The sequence below is a fragment of the Dromiciops gliroides genome, chromosome 6 (genome assembly GCF_019393635.1).
Source record: "Dromiciops gliroides isolate mDroGli1 chromosome 6, mDroGli1.pri, whole genome shotgun sequence".
In the NCBI taxonomy this organism is placed as follows: Eukaryota; Metazoa; Chordata; class Mammalia; order Microbiotheria; family Microbiotheriidae; genus Dromiciops; species Dromiciops gliroides.
Window position 1 is genome coordinate 224160112 of NC_057866.1, and position 13876 is coordinate 224173987.

The 13876-nt window shown below is 36.8% G+C and overlaps 1 pseudogene; it reads right to left on the reverse strand.

Moving 5' to 3' along the window:
• Positions 1-12298: 12298 nt before the first annotated feature.
• On the reverse strand, positions 12299-13237 carry LOC122732232 (annotated as a pseudogene).
• Positions 13238-13876: the final 639 nt, after the last annotated feature.

Genomic DNA, 13876 nt, shown 5'->3' on the forward strand with positions numbered 1-13876 from the left:
CTGAGTTTGGATTTGATTCATGTCTTCCTGACCCCCAGGCATAGTGTTCTATCCATGGGACTATCTAGCTGCCACAAGCTGAAGTGTTATTCAGTTATTTCAGTCATGTCAGACTCTTTATGAGTTTTCTTAGCAAAGAAATTGGATTTGCTTGCCATTTCCTTCTTCAGTGAATTGAAGTACAGAGATGCCAATAAATTATACGATCATCAATTAATTTTTTTCATATTCTTTTTTTTTAAATTTGACTTCCAAATGCTCTCCCTTTTTGCCTTCTCCCACCCATTGAGAAGGCAAACAATATGATATTCATACATATGAAGTCATGCAAAACATTTTCATATTAGCATGTTGTGAAAAAGAAGAAAAATGAAATGATAAAAATGTGCTGTAATCTGCCCTCAGAGTTCATCAGTTCTCTCTCTTGAGATAGCCTTTTCATCATGAGTCCTTTGGAATTGTTGGGGATCATTGTATTGATCAGAGTAGCCTATTATCATTATAATATTGGGGGATCATCAATTTAGAGCTAGAACCAACCTTACAGACCTTACCATCACTTCAAGAGGTACCTCTATCATTTTGCTAATGTGGGAAGCCCCCCGCCCCCCAAGTATATCAACAAGAACAAAAGCCAGGTCTACTTTCTGCCAGCTTTGAAGGTGTGAGAGGTGGTAGTACAGCTACCATTTTGTTTGCCCCTGACTGAAATATCAAAGAATAACTGAAATTCTGGAATCAAAGGGAACCTCAGTGGTCATATAATCTGACCCATAGTTTGGAAGGAATTTGCACTATATCTGATGAGTATATCGTCATCGAGTCTGTACCTGAAAACTTCCAGATTGGGACAAGCCATTTATCCCAGAAACATGATATTCCACTTTGGAGAGACAAAATTATTGGGAAAGTTCCTCCCACCCCGACTTCTATTCTAAATTTTTTCCTTTGCAGACACACTTGGTTCTGCCATCCAGGGCCAAAAAGGACTGTGTGACCTGGAGCATATTTCAATATGACAGTCCTTATACTTGAAGACAACAAGTATGCTTCCCCCCTCACTTAAACCTTCTCTCTTCAAGGCTAAACATGTCCCATGCTTCATGTGATAGGGCCTTAAGGGTCTTCACCATCCTGGCTGCCCTCCTATAATTACTTCCCAGTTTATCAAGTCCTTCTTAAACTGTGGTATATCATGAACTGCACACAATATTCTAGATATAGTGTGACTAGGACAGAATAGAGAGGAATAATTACCTCTTTTTTTATTTTTTATTTTTGCGGGGCAATGGGGGTTAAGTGACTTGCCCAGGGTCACACAGCTAGTAAGTGTCAAGTGTCTGAGGCCAGATTTGAACTCAGGAACTCCTGAATTCAGGGCCGGTGCTTTATCCACTGCGCCACCTAGCTGCCCCGAATAATTACCTCTTTATTGTTGGACTCCCTTAATGCAACCCCAAAACATATGAGCTGTTTAGCCTTCCAAGCCATACTCTTGAATCATGTTGGAATTCAGTCTACCTTTATTTCCCCACCCCTACTTCCACTAATCTCTTCCTAGCAAATTGATAGCTACCAAGCCTCTGCAATACTGTAATTCTGGGGGCAGTTAGGTGGCACAGTGGATAGAGCACCAGTCCTGGAGTCAGGAGTACCTGAGTTCAAATTCGGCCTCAGACATTTACTTACTAGCTGTGTGACCCTGGGCAAGTAACTTAACACCAATTGCCTCACTAAAAACAAAACAAAACAAAACAAAAAGTACTGTAATTCTGAAGGGTTCTTTTCTAACCAAAGTGTAAAATTTTATATTTATCTCTATTGAATTACATTATATTAGATTTAGTCCAATACTCTCAAAACCTTTTATAACTTGACCCTATTATTCTATATAATAACTATTACTACCACCTTTGTGAAACATGGAAATGCTATTAATAAGGTATCTATGTTTTTATATGTCATTGATAAAATAATAATAATAATAATAAATAACACAGGGTCAAACACATATTCATCAGTCACTGGCCTTGTACCAGATACTCCTTCTCCTGAATCTGTATGCTATCACTGGCTTAGTCCTCTAATTCTTTCCTTCCTTGTGTCAGCTCCGTGAAGAAGCTCACAGCATATGGCTCTCTCTTTTTCTCTCTGTCTCTGTCTCTCTGTCTGTCTCTGTCTGTCTGTCTCTCTCTATCTCTCTGTCTCTGTTTCTATCTCTCTGTCTCTGTCTCTGTCTCTCTCTCTCTCTCTCTCTCTCTCTCACACACACACACACACACACACACACACACACACACACACACACACTTTTCAGTCAAGTTTGAAACAAGGCCTTCTGCCAAGAAGGCAAGGTAACTGGAAGATGTGAGAAGCTTTAGAAAGGAAGCAAAGTTTTGGCACAGCCATTGTGGAATGGGAGAACTGATTGGGAGTGAGAAAAAGAATTGCCTTGCTGCAGTGAAGATCCAGTTAAGGATAAATAACAACAACAACAACAGAAAAAAGGTAACATATAGGGGACCAAATCAGCCCTCTTGCTTGATTTCTTCCAGCTCTGCTCAGCTGCTTGTAAAAAGGAGTCCAGGTGGATTCTAGGGCTAAGCAGGGGCTGGAGTTTGAGACAGCTTTATAGCTATTTATTTGTTTGTTTTATTTCAAAGTCACTAGTTTGAATCTTGGAGGATTTTCTTTTGTTCAGTAGTATTTCAGAGGCATCCCCCCACCCCCAATCCTACCCCTATCCTTTCCTCCTTGACACATACCAGCTATGTGACCAGGGAAAGTCTCTTACTCTCTCAGGAATTTCTTTAAGACACTAAGTTATAGAGAAGCTGACATGCATTGGTGAAGAGGGTATTTTCTCATTTGGGAATTTCCAATAACTATGAAACCATAGCTCTTGCCCTTACCCAATAGTATTTGACTAAATAAAGAGACTGCCAAAAAAGGAAGAAAATGCTTTAATTGCTTTGTCAACACATAGTGAATGGGATTCATAAATCTATCCAATAGGATTAACATAGCTTTAGTGCCAGAAGAGTTCTTAGAGATTATTTACTCTCTCACCTTATAGTAGAGCCAATTGAAGCAGACAGTTAAATGACTCCACAAACAACATACAAATTATGAAGAAGCATTTTCATTTAGGATCTACCCTATGGAAATTCCATTCATTATAAATAATGAAAAAAATCCAGATTACATTTAAGAATACAAGAGCAAAGGGTGGTGGTGGTTAGAGATAGAATTCTAGTCTCATCTCCTTCATTTTCCAGGTGAGAAAATTGAAGGACTTGCTGAGTGCACAAGGTAATAAACAGCAGGACCAGAAATTCAAACCTAGTTCCTTTAATCCCAAACCAAGTTCATGCTCCTCAGTACCATATTTGTTAAGTGATATTTTGGTACTACCTTGGTATATAAACACAGTTTCGGAGTATTCACGTACCACAAACATGGGGGTATTTTCAGTATTCTCATATGGCTTTATAATCATACATTTGAACTCTGAAGACACAGCATTCCTAATTGTTGGTCACAAAAATGGGAAGGGGCTAGAGTCTATGTACCCTCATTTCCCTTCCCTTTGCTACTTAGGAAATGTTATGAGGTTTTGTTAAGTGTTGAAAAGACAGCTTTCCTTATCGTCTACTTAGCAATTTACTTCATTCTTCCTTATTTTCTTTTCCCACTCATTTGGATTTCCTTCCTCAGATAGGTTGCTGATATGGATTATGTATTTTCTGTTAACTATTTATTTTTCTTTTGAGGGAACATTCACATAACTCATAGGATGATGAACCAATTTTCATCAGATTTTCCCAAAATATTGCTGTGGAGAGAGGCAGAGAGACAGAGACAGAGAGACAAAGAAAGAGTTAGAGATGGAATGAAAAGGAACAATGTGGAGAGGATTGGAGGAGGAGAGATACAGAGACAGACTAAAAGAGCCACAGAGTCAGAGAGATGGAGAGAGAAAAGGAAAGGAGATAAATGCATGAGAAAAGGGGAGGGGAGACTGGAGACAGAATGCAGAACCTGATAGAAAGGGAGAGAAGAGATGGATACAAAGATTGATATAAGCAGAGACAGGGAAAGCTGTAGTGAAGGGGGAGGAGGGAGGGAGAGAGGGAGGCAGGGACAGAGAGAGAGAGAGAGAGAGAGAGAGAGAGAGAGAGAGAGAGAGAGAGAGAGTGAGAGAGAGAGAGAGAGAGAGAGAGAGAGAGAGAGAGAGAGACAGGCTTGAAAAATTCACTTTCTCCAAGGACAATTTTTCAGAAACTTATGACTGACAAAAAGGATTGTAATGGATGGTGTCTTTCAACTCTAACTCTAGTAGGCAACAACCCTAAATGCTACAATTCATCACTTGACAGGCTCTGCTGTCCTTTAAAGTTCCACTAAAGTCTTTGAAGCTGAAATAGCCTGCAGCAAAAGACTTGCAAGAAAACCTTCTTGATAGGCAATGCTAAACTACTGGGAATTCTCTTATCAAAGAAACATTTTGCTTTATGTTCCAGAGTGAATATAACTAATTCATAGTTTGTGATAATGTGCATGTAATTTATAAGAGATAAGAGGCCTGTCTTTATTGTGGTTTGAAACACAAAGATTTTTCTCCAATATTGAGACCACAAATGTCACTTATTTCCAGGAGTGTGTGTGTGTGGGGGGAAGGGTAGATGGGTGGGTAGCACAGTGTAATGGAATAAGGTTTGGAGTTAGGAAGACCTGGGTTCAAATTTAGACTCAGACTCTTACTGGTTGTGAGATTCTGGGCAAGCCCCAACTGGCCTTCAATTTCTTCTATAAAATGGGAAAACAATATCCCTCATATTAAAAGGATGTTGTAAAAATCAAATGATATAATTAATATAGGTAAAGTGCTTTGTAAAGTTAATGTTGTTGTTGTTCAGTTGTTTCATTCATGTATGACTTTTTGTGAACCCATTCTGGGCTTTTCATGGCTGAAACAAGTCTGAAGTAGTTTGCCATTTCCAGCTCATTTTCCAGATGAGAAAACTGAGGCAAACAGGATTAAATGATTTGCCCATGGTCACACAGCTAGTAAGTATCTGAGGCCAGATTTGAACTGATGAGTCTTCCTGACCCCAGGCCTGGTATTTTATATATTATGCCACCTAATTTTTTCCAAACATAACATAAATGTTAGTTTTTTAAAAAATTATCATTATATATTTCATACCATTAATAATTTTATTGATATATTTTGTTTTGACTGGATACTTTGCAAGCCCCCTAAGCAACCTCTCCCTCCATCTTCCCGCTTAAGTTCATACCCAGAAGACAGTTAAGCTGTAGTCTCTAATGGCATGATTCAGATTGATCACATTTGACCAACTTTTTCTTTTGTAATCTGCTGATTATTAACAAAAGAGGAAAATCTGCAGTTTAACTTTGATAATCTGAACACCGTAGCTTTGTACTTGACCTGAAAAGGGTAGTCTGTTAATTTTTCTTTGTTTACATTTTCCTGTTCATTGTATTGTTATTTTCACTCTGCTGCTTATACTCTAAATCACTTTATCTGGGTCTCCTCTTGTGTCTCTCTGCATTCTTCCTATTTATCATTCTTTATAGAATTGTGATATTCCTTTAAATCCATAAAGCATAATTTGCTCAGCTATTGACATTGCTAATCTCCCTACTCCATGCATTTTCATTTGCCATTCTCCTTAGCTAGAATGTTCTCTCATATTTTTGCCCCTGGCTTTCTCAGCTTCCTTCAAGTCCCAGCAAAAATCCCACCATCTGTAAGAAATCTCCTTTAAATATCTTTTCTCTGTTGATTACCTCCAATTTATCCCTTATGTATCTCTTTGTGTACCTACTTGTTTCTCCTTTGTTTCCCCTATTCAAATATAAACTCCTTGAGAGTAGGCATTGTCTTTTGACTTTGTTGTTTCTCAAGATGATACTTAATAAATGCTTGTTGACTGACTGAAGAACTAGAGTGAAGGTACCTTCCACTAATTTAGGTGATAGCACATTTCACTTTTGGAAAGCTCTTATTGTCATGGTTTCCGCACAAAAACCCAAATTTACTTTTCTATGTATTTTCATTCATCGCTCATATATCAAGTAGATCAAGCTGAATCACTTTTCCATTTGTTAGCCCTTCCAAAGATTTAAGCAAATGTTCATCTCCCCCTTCAATCTTTTCTTCCTCTGGCTAAATATCTTCAGCTCCTTAAGAAGATTCTTGTATATCTTGGTCTGTAGTTTCCTCACCATCCCATGTTTTTTCTCCCCCAAGTCAACTTCCTTCCTAAATTATGACTTCCCACTTACCCAGTTGGGATCTGGCCATGAAAGAATGCCATGTGACTATCCACTTCTACATGGAAGGTGTTGTTGTTTGTCCTTTGTTTTCAAAGAGGATCAATGACATCATGATATTGAGGTCAGAGTACAGTGTGATCAGTAAAACAGTGGATGATGGGTGATGTCTTGGTTTGTGCATGAACTGGATTTAAGTGAAAAAGAATTGTGCAAAGTTGTCAGTCTTTCTCTTTCTTCCAGTCTTCAAAGCCCAGGGGCAAGATAAAAGTCAGGATGATAGGTGATGGTCTGGGATACAGAGGATGATCATGTCATCTTCAGTTTCTTACCAAGCACCTGCTGCAGCTGCCTTCATGGTCACATGGTCACATGGTCTCATCTGCCCTTTCTACTAGGGTACCTCTTCACATGCTTGGGAGTAGACATCCTTCTAACTCATTGATGGGTTGGAAATCTGTCGGTTACCCTTAGCCTAGTTTAGCTCACCTGCCAAGATGGTTTTTACCAAATGCAGCTACTGTGCATACTACAACTTCTTGGAGTCACAGGTTCAAGAGTTGGGTGACTGATTAGACATGCAGCCCTGAAAAGGGCTCAGAAAGCCCTCACAGTTGAGGTTCTAATTCTCCCTGAATACCTCATAAAACATAGGGAACAAATCCTTTATGGAAGTACTGCTTACCATCTGTGTGATCTTTGACCAATCTTTCGTTTTCTTTTTGCCGGGTAATGACGGTTAATTGACTTGCTCAGGGTCACACAGCTAGTAAGTGTCAAGTGTCTAAATTCACTATTTGAGAAGTTTCTTCTTCTTTAAAATTAGGATAACAGTAATTACCATATCACTGGGTTTTTGTCAAGTCAACAAGTCAATTAGCATTTTAAAATGCCTACTATGTGCTAGGCACTATGTTAAGCAATGGATATACAAAGAAAGGCAAACACAAAAACAAACAGCAAAAGAGCCTCTGTTTTCAAGAAGTTCACATTCTACTGGTTCGGATAATATGAAAACAAATATCTTCAAACAAGATATATGCAGGATAAAATAGAGACAAATTGTCAGCACAAAATGAAATAATACATCAAAAGCATTTTACAAACCTTAAAGTACAGTAAGTGAGCTATTGTTATCTTATTATCATGGAAAAAAGCCATAATGTGAGAGAAGCTTTGAATGAGTTTCAAACTGTACCAGTATGAAAAAAAGTCTCCATATTGAAAAGATCATGCATTCATTACAGTAATGTGTTATATATTTGTCACTAACTGTATTTTCTCATCTTCCTTGTAGTTGTGCTTTCTTATTCCTTATGATACATGTGGCAAGTTGACAAATCTTTTCTACAGATTGGCTAAATAGAAAGGTCTGCCTTTAACAATGTGACCCAAAGATAGATAATAATGTTAAATTATGATAATGTTATTTTAATTGCCAATAGCAATAACAATTTGCTTACTTAACTATATACCTATTTGCTATAATTATTGTCAGTTGCTTAAATCTCAACCATTTAAAATAAAAAAGGCATACATTCCATAAGGATTCTACAATAGAATTTTCTATCTCTTTTTTTTTGGGGGGGAGGCAATGAGGGTTAAGTGACTTGCCCAGGGTCACACAGCTAAGTAAATTTCAAGTGTCTGAAGCTGGACTTGAACTCAGGTCCTCCTGAATCCATGCTGGTGCTTTATCCACTGTGCCACCTAGCTGTACCCTTCTCTCTCTCTCTCTCTCTCTCTCTCTCTCTCTCTCTCTCTCTCTCTCTCTCTCTCTCTCTCTTTCTCTCTCTCCAATAGAATTTTCAAAGATATTTATTTGAAGTCAGTCACTAAATCACCAAAGAATACCATGTCTGAATTTACACAGATACTTGGATGGCCTGGCATATAGTAAACAATAAATGTTTGTTGAATGAATAAATGGATGGATAATTCATTATTCTATTTTTGTGAGTATTTCTTTGGCTAGAGCAGATTGCTGTTCTCATCTTTCTTTTCCTCTGCATTTCTTTTGCCTTCCCTTAAATCTCCCATAGATGACCCACATAGTTTATAGCATCAATGCCCTTTTGGATCATCCATCTATTATCCCTTGATCTCAATACATGACCAAGCTACCTCCTTTTCTGATCATACAAGTATTCAATAATGTCTTCTAAGCCACTTATTAAGCACAATGCATCGTTGGTAATATGTTGCAGCCTACTTCCATATGCTACATGCCTTTCCTTTGCCCTTTAGGTAACCTAGAATTATGATTCTCCTAAAATCTTAGTGTTCCATGATTTATAGTTACATACAATCCCAGGGAGAATATTTAGGGGGAAGGAGCAGCTTGGGATATTGCAAAGCATTGTTCATTTTCCCAAATGCAATCCAGGTCCCTTTCCTCCTCTTATTCTATCCTGGACACATGACATTATCTGTTCATATGATATATGTATTCATTGATTAACTCAATGATTGCCCATTTCATTGTATATCAATATTTTGGCAATATACATTATGTAATCATTTGCTTTTTTCCTATATATAATGCCAGGCCAACCACTTCTAAATGGTTATGGATCTCATTGTGGGGGCCCTGTACTATTCTGTGGCTTGATGGAACCATCATAATGTTATTCACAAATGGGAGCATCTGGAGACACTTACCATCTGTAGTGAATCCTTCTTCCATTTGTACTTTGTAAATGAACAACTCTGGTGAGAATGTTTTTTTTCCCTGTTTTATGCACTATTGATATTGCTCATAAGAGGACCAATAAGCAAAACTATGCCTATCATGGCAATGTATCTATAAAGTAATCTTATAGAGTTTTAGCACAAGCTTCGAAAGCATCTTGTTGAAGGAAGATATTTTGTTCTGCCAAGTCATATATTTATTATCATCATTGCCAATATTTAGAAACAAACAGTAAATAGTTAAATTTTGTATTGTCTATATCTCAATCAATTGTGTGGTTGTATAGTTCCTTTGCTTTGGAAAACTACTTGTGAAAATTTGTTTCGTTCCTTCTCCTTTCCATCAAAGATTTCCTATGTCAATACACAAGCCATTCCAAAAAGTTTTTTGTAGAGATTAGAGGCTAGGTATCTGGTCTGGTAGTTTCTAAGTAAGTTGCTCAGTAGACTTTTGGTGATAATATAACCTGTTATCTCTTCTTAAATTCCATGAGAATCTTTCCTTCTTTGAAATATTTTGAAAATGGGTTTTAAATGGCTATAAAATTGTTTCATCTCTAACATTCTTCTCATTAGGTATAGTTTTTTTTTCTTGCTTTAAGTGCTATTTCTATGTCTTCATGTAGCATATTGCTTATCGTGGGAGGTAGATGACAACTGATCAGTGTAGAAAATCAAGCAGATGTGTTTCATTTCAAGACTGCCTATTTCTATGTATGATGGCAGGCCACTTCTGAATGGCCCAATTTATTCAATACACAGCCCCTGGATAATGTGGGTTACGTTACTCAATCTTTCTATACCATCATTTTTCCATCAACCCATCAAGAAAAAAAGTAAAGAATAAATGTTTATTAAGTGCTTACTATGTGGCACATGTTGTGCTAGGAGCTGGGAATAGAATAGCAAAAAATGAATAGCCCTGCTTTTAGGGAACCAACATTCTCTCTACTGCTTCTTGTTATATGATACCCCTGTACAATACTTCCATCCTCTGCCTCAGTAATGTCTTAGAAATGAAGTTGGATCCTAAACTAATGTTGGCCCCAGTTGCTACATCTCTTCATATATTATTTGCTAGCGGAAGTAGTTTCTGAGCTCTTTTGGCCTCCTTATTGTGGTGACTTTTACATAACTATATTGATTTAAAACTATAATAATTTGAGTCAATATATTTCTTTTATCCAAGTTTAATTTTCTGGGTGAAAAGCCTGTTAAAATAGTTTGAATTAATTTTTAAATTTTATTTCATAACTCAACCTATCTCCCACCTCACCCCAATTTGATATACTTATGAGCTATTCTTTAAATGTAAAACAAAATAAAAACACAATAAAATTTACCACATAGTCCAATAAAAGTGTAATAAAAAACCTAAATGTATAGCAATATTTAATCTCTCAGAAATATATTGTAAGTTAATATAGAATTAATTAGGTATAGTATATTGTTTCTATTTACATAAATTCCATAATAACATATCCAGCATACAATAATTTTGAAGAATATACTTGATTTATCAAAGTGTGGAAAAACTAAGAAGACAATAAAATCCTTCCAAATGCCTTTGTAAATAGGAGAATCTATAGTTGTTGGGTGGTGGGGAAGAGGCGGAGCTACATTTGTTTGGGTTTGAAAGTCATTGTCACTCAGAAAACAAAGTGTGGACAATTCATTTTAAAATTGAAGTGAATTAAAATTAGTTCTTTCAGAAATTTAGTGCTTTGTGATTAGTGGTGATAAATTGGGGTCACCCAAAATTAGGTTTAAGAATTACTTTTAGGGGAGGTGGGGTGGAATTCTTTGACTTTTTAATAAATGGATACAGCAGAGGGCAGCACCAGATTTCTCACCCTGGACAAGTACTTCTGATGATACATTGCAATTCTCAAATCTTAAGTCATGCTTGGGCTCCCTCTGCTGTCCTTTTAGATTTCTGATCATGAAAAAAAAAAAAAGAAAAGAAAAAAACTGAAATACTTAACCCCCAAACTAACAAAGTTTTGCACATTAATTTTCTAGAGATTGCTGAAAGAAGATGCAAAGATGGCTTTGAACATATGAAATAAAGTTTACAATAAAATTTTTGTCCAGTTTCCCCACTGACAAATCACTGTGGTGGAGAGGACAGTCAAAATTACTAGTTTTAGTTCTCAGACTAATCGAGCAACTTTGCAAAGTGATCTATGATTTGAACATCAGTATCTACATCAGTAAAATCAGATAGGGTGAGTGAGTAAGAAAGTCCTTAGTTTCTTTCAAGAACAACCCCAAACCCCAAACTAAAACAAAAAAATCCCCAAAAGATCGAATCAGGCTTGGATAAATATATCTATAAAAAATACCACAAAATGAAAATTCCCTATATTTGAGCATAAGAAAAATTTCACTGGGCCTTGCATTTTATTAGAATGGTATGAGACAAATAGACATAGTGACTGGTTCTCCAAATGCAGAAACCTTCAGCATTGAGGCAAGTAACCAGATAATGAAGGCAGAAGGATTTTGTAGCTTGAATTACACAGATAATGATCTCTGTCCTCCACCTTCTGTGAAAGTGGACACAGGCTCAGTGCTGACTGCAATTATTTTTGATCAAAGTTACTCTTCTTAGTAGTACTATTGTTTCTGTTGTCAGTTATAATGAAGCCAAAGTGTCTAGGGTTTTGGCAAGACTCTCAAAGTGGATCTTTTTAATCTAATAGAACCAATATGAATTAGACTATGTCTATACACATGAAAAGAGATGCAGAATTGAGTCAATTATCTAGATAATTAAAAGCAAAAAATCTCTCCCCCAACAAATAAACACATATTAGCCAGAACATAAATTCTGAACACCCAAAATACTCAGATCATAGAAGCAGAGACCCTTAATCTTTACTGAATTAATTAGACCTGAAAATAAACTTCAAACTCACCAAATCCAAATGGACTCTTTTTTATAGGTGAGTTAACTGAGTCTAATAAATGTTAAGTAACTGTTCTATTTGCTCAAAATTTCACAAATCAAATGCTTAAGAGTTCACTCCAGAAATCAGATCCAATGACTTCTCATTTAGTGCATTTTCCCATTTTCTTCTACTTGGACATTTTTTTTCCTTTGGCTTTAATTATTAGTTCATTACTTAAACTCACCACTTCATGTTGTATATGCAGTGAGTGTGCATATGCATACATAAATGGATGTCAGTGAGAAAACCCTATTAAAGTTACTGAAATATTCCCTCCTTAAACTTCAAATAAACAAACAAACTATTTACCTCAAAGTTGGCCAAGTTTGCTCCAAGGATATTCAGGAACATTAATCAATGAAACTACATTTTATTTGTATTGTTACCTTCACCACATTTGAAATTCCATTCTGCCTCAAGACACATGGGACATTAAGGAAGACATCTTCATTAATGCCATATAGACCCTTAATCATGGTGGAAATTGTATTCACTCTCCTAAGATTCTTCATAATTCTTTCTACCAGATCTACCACAGACAAGTCAATGGGCCAGGAAGTATAGCCCTTCAGCTTGATCAACTCAAGCACTGTCAACCACCTGTTTATGAACATCTTTCCAATCCTCTGAATCAGCATCAGTTCCCAAAGTAGGATGAAGATTCTGCAAAGACACACTGGCAAAATTCACACCATTGCACACAGGAACACTGGAATCTCCTTATTCCCCAGGGACCCATCCATGACAACTTGAAGAATGGATACCAAGTCCCTCCCCCATTAGGTGATGGAAATGGGCAGAATTCAGACTGCAACTACTTCCAATAATATAGTTTTTAGGAAAGACACAGCCACATATATCAAAATATCCCCTGGATTCGAAACAAGCAGCTTTCAATTAGGGCTGTATTTAACAACATTGGGAAAGATAAATTTAAAGATATTCACATTACACTGGATCAAATTAAGATGACTTTCTCCCTCCTGTTGACGTTCTCCAGTGGTAACAACAACCAACTTTGAGTTTGCAGTCACACTGCAGTCTTTGCCGGAAACAATCTTTGATCTTTTGAGGAAAAGGCTGCCATGTTGGAGATCCATCATCTCTCCCTTTAGTATGTCTTCTATGATATCAAGTAGGGCAAGTTCATCAGCCAAATCCTTCATTAAGATACTGATGGCACATGCCAGGCCAACTGTACCTACCCCAACAACAGTGACCTTATTTTGGGGAACCTGGTCTTCCTTTAGGACATTCAGAATCAGTTGAACCTTGACAATAGTTGCCATTTGTGGGAAATTTAGGTTGATGGTCAGGCTGTGAGGAGTTTTGAATTAGTTGTGAGATTGCTGTTCCCAGACTCACATGCCCCCTATGTGTATTTTAAAAATGTTTTCTTGATGTTTTTATTCTTTTCTTTAGAAACTTTTTATAAGAAGCCTTTTATTGATGGTCACTGAAATCACATATTGATTTTATTTTTCCAGTCCTGACATATAATTTCCATTAAAGATTTATGATACATTGCCCCACAAAAAACAAAAATGAAAACAAAACAAAACCCCAATCCTTATGATAACTGCATTCTTTCCAGTAGAGTGTAAGTTCTGGTAGATCCAACTAAGCAGGGATGAACTCCCATTCATCTAGAAATGTTATAAATAGAGTTACTATCACTATAAATGTAGGTAGATGAGTCAGAAAGACCTGGATTCAAGTCCTGCCTCTCACACCAGTTGGATGATTGTGAGGAAGTCAATAATCTAGGAAACTCTCTAAGACTATAAGTTCTAAATTCCTTGAGGATCTATATTACTGGAAGACATTCCCTTCACCAGTGAAATCTCATGTCTGGAATTCTCACTCCTTGACCAAAAAAAAAAAATCACCAACATTGTACAAACCCGTGTCAGAGTTTACAAACTTAA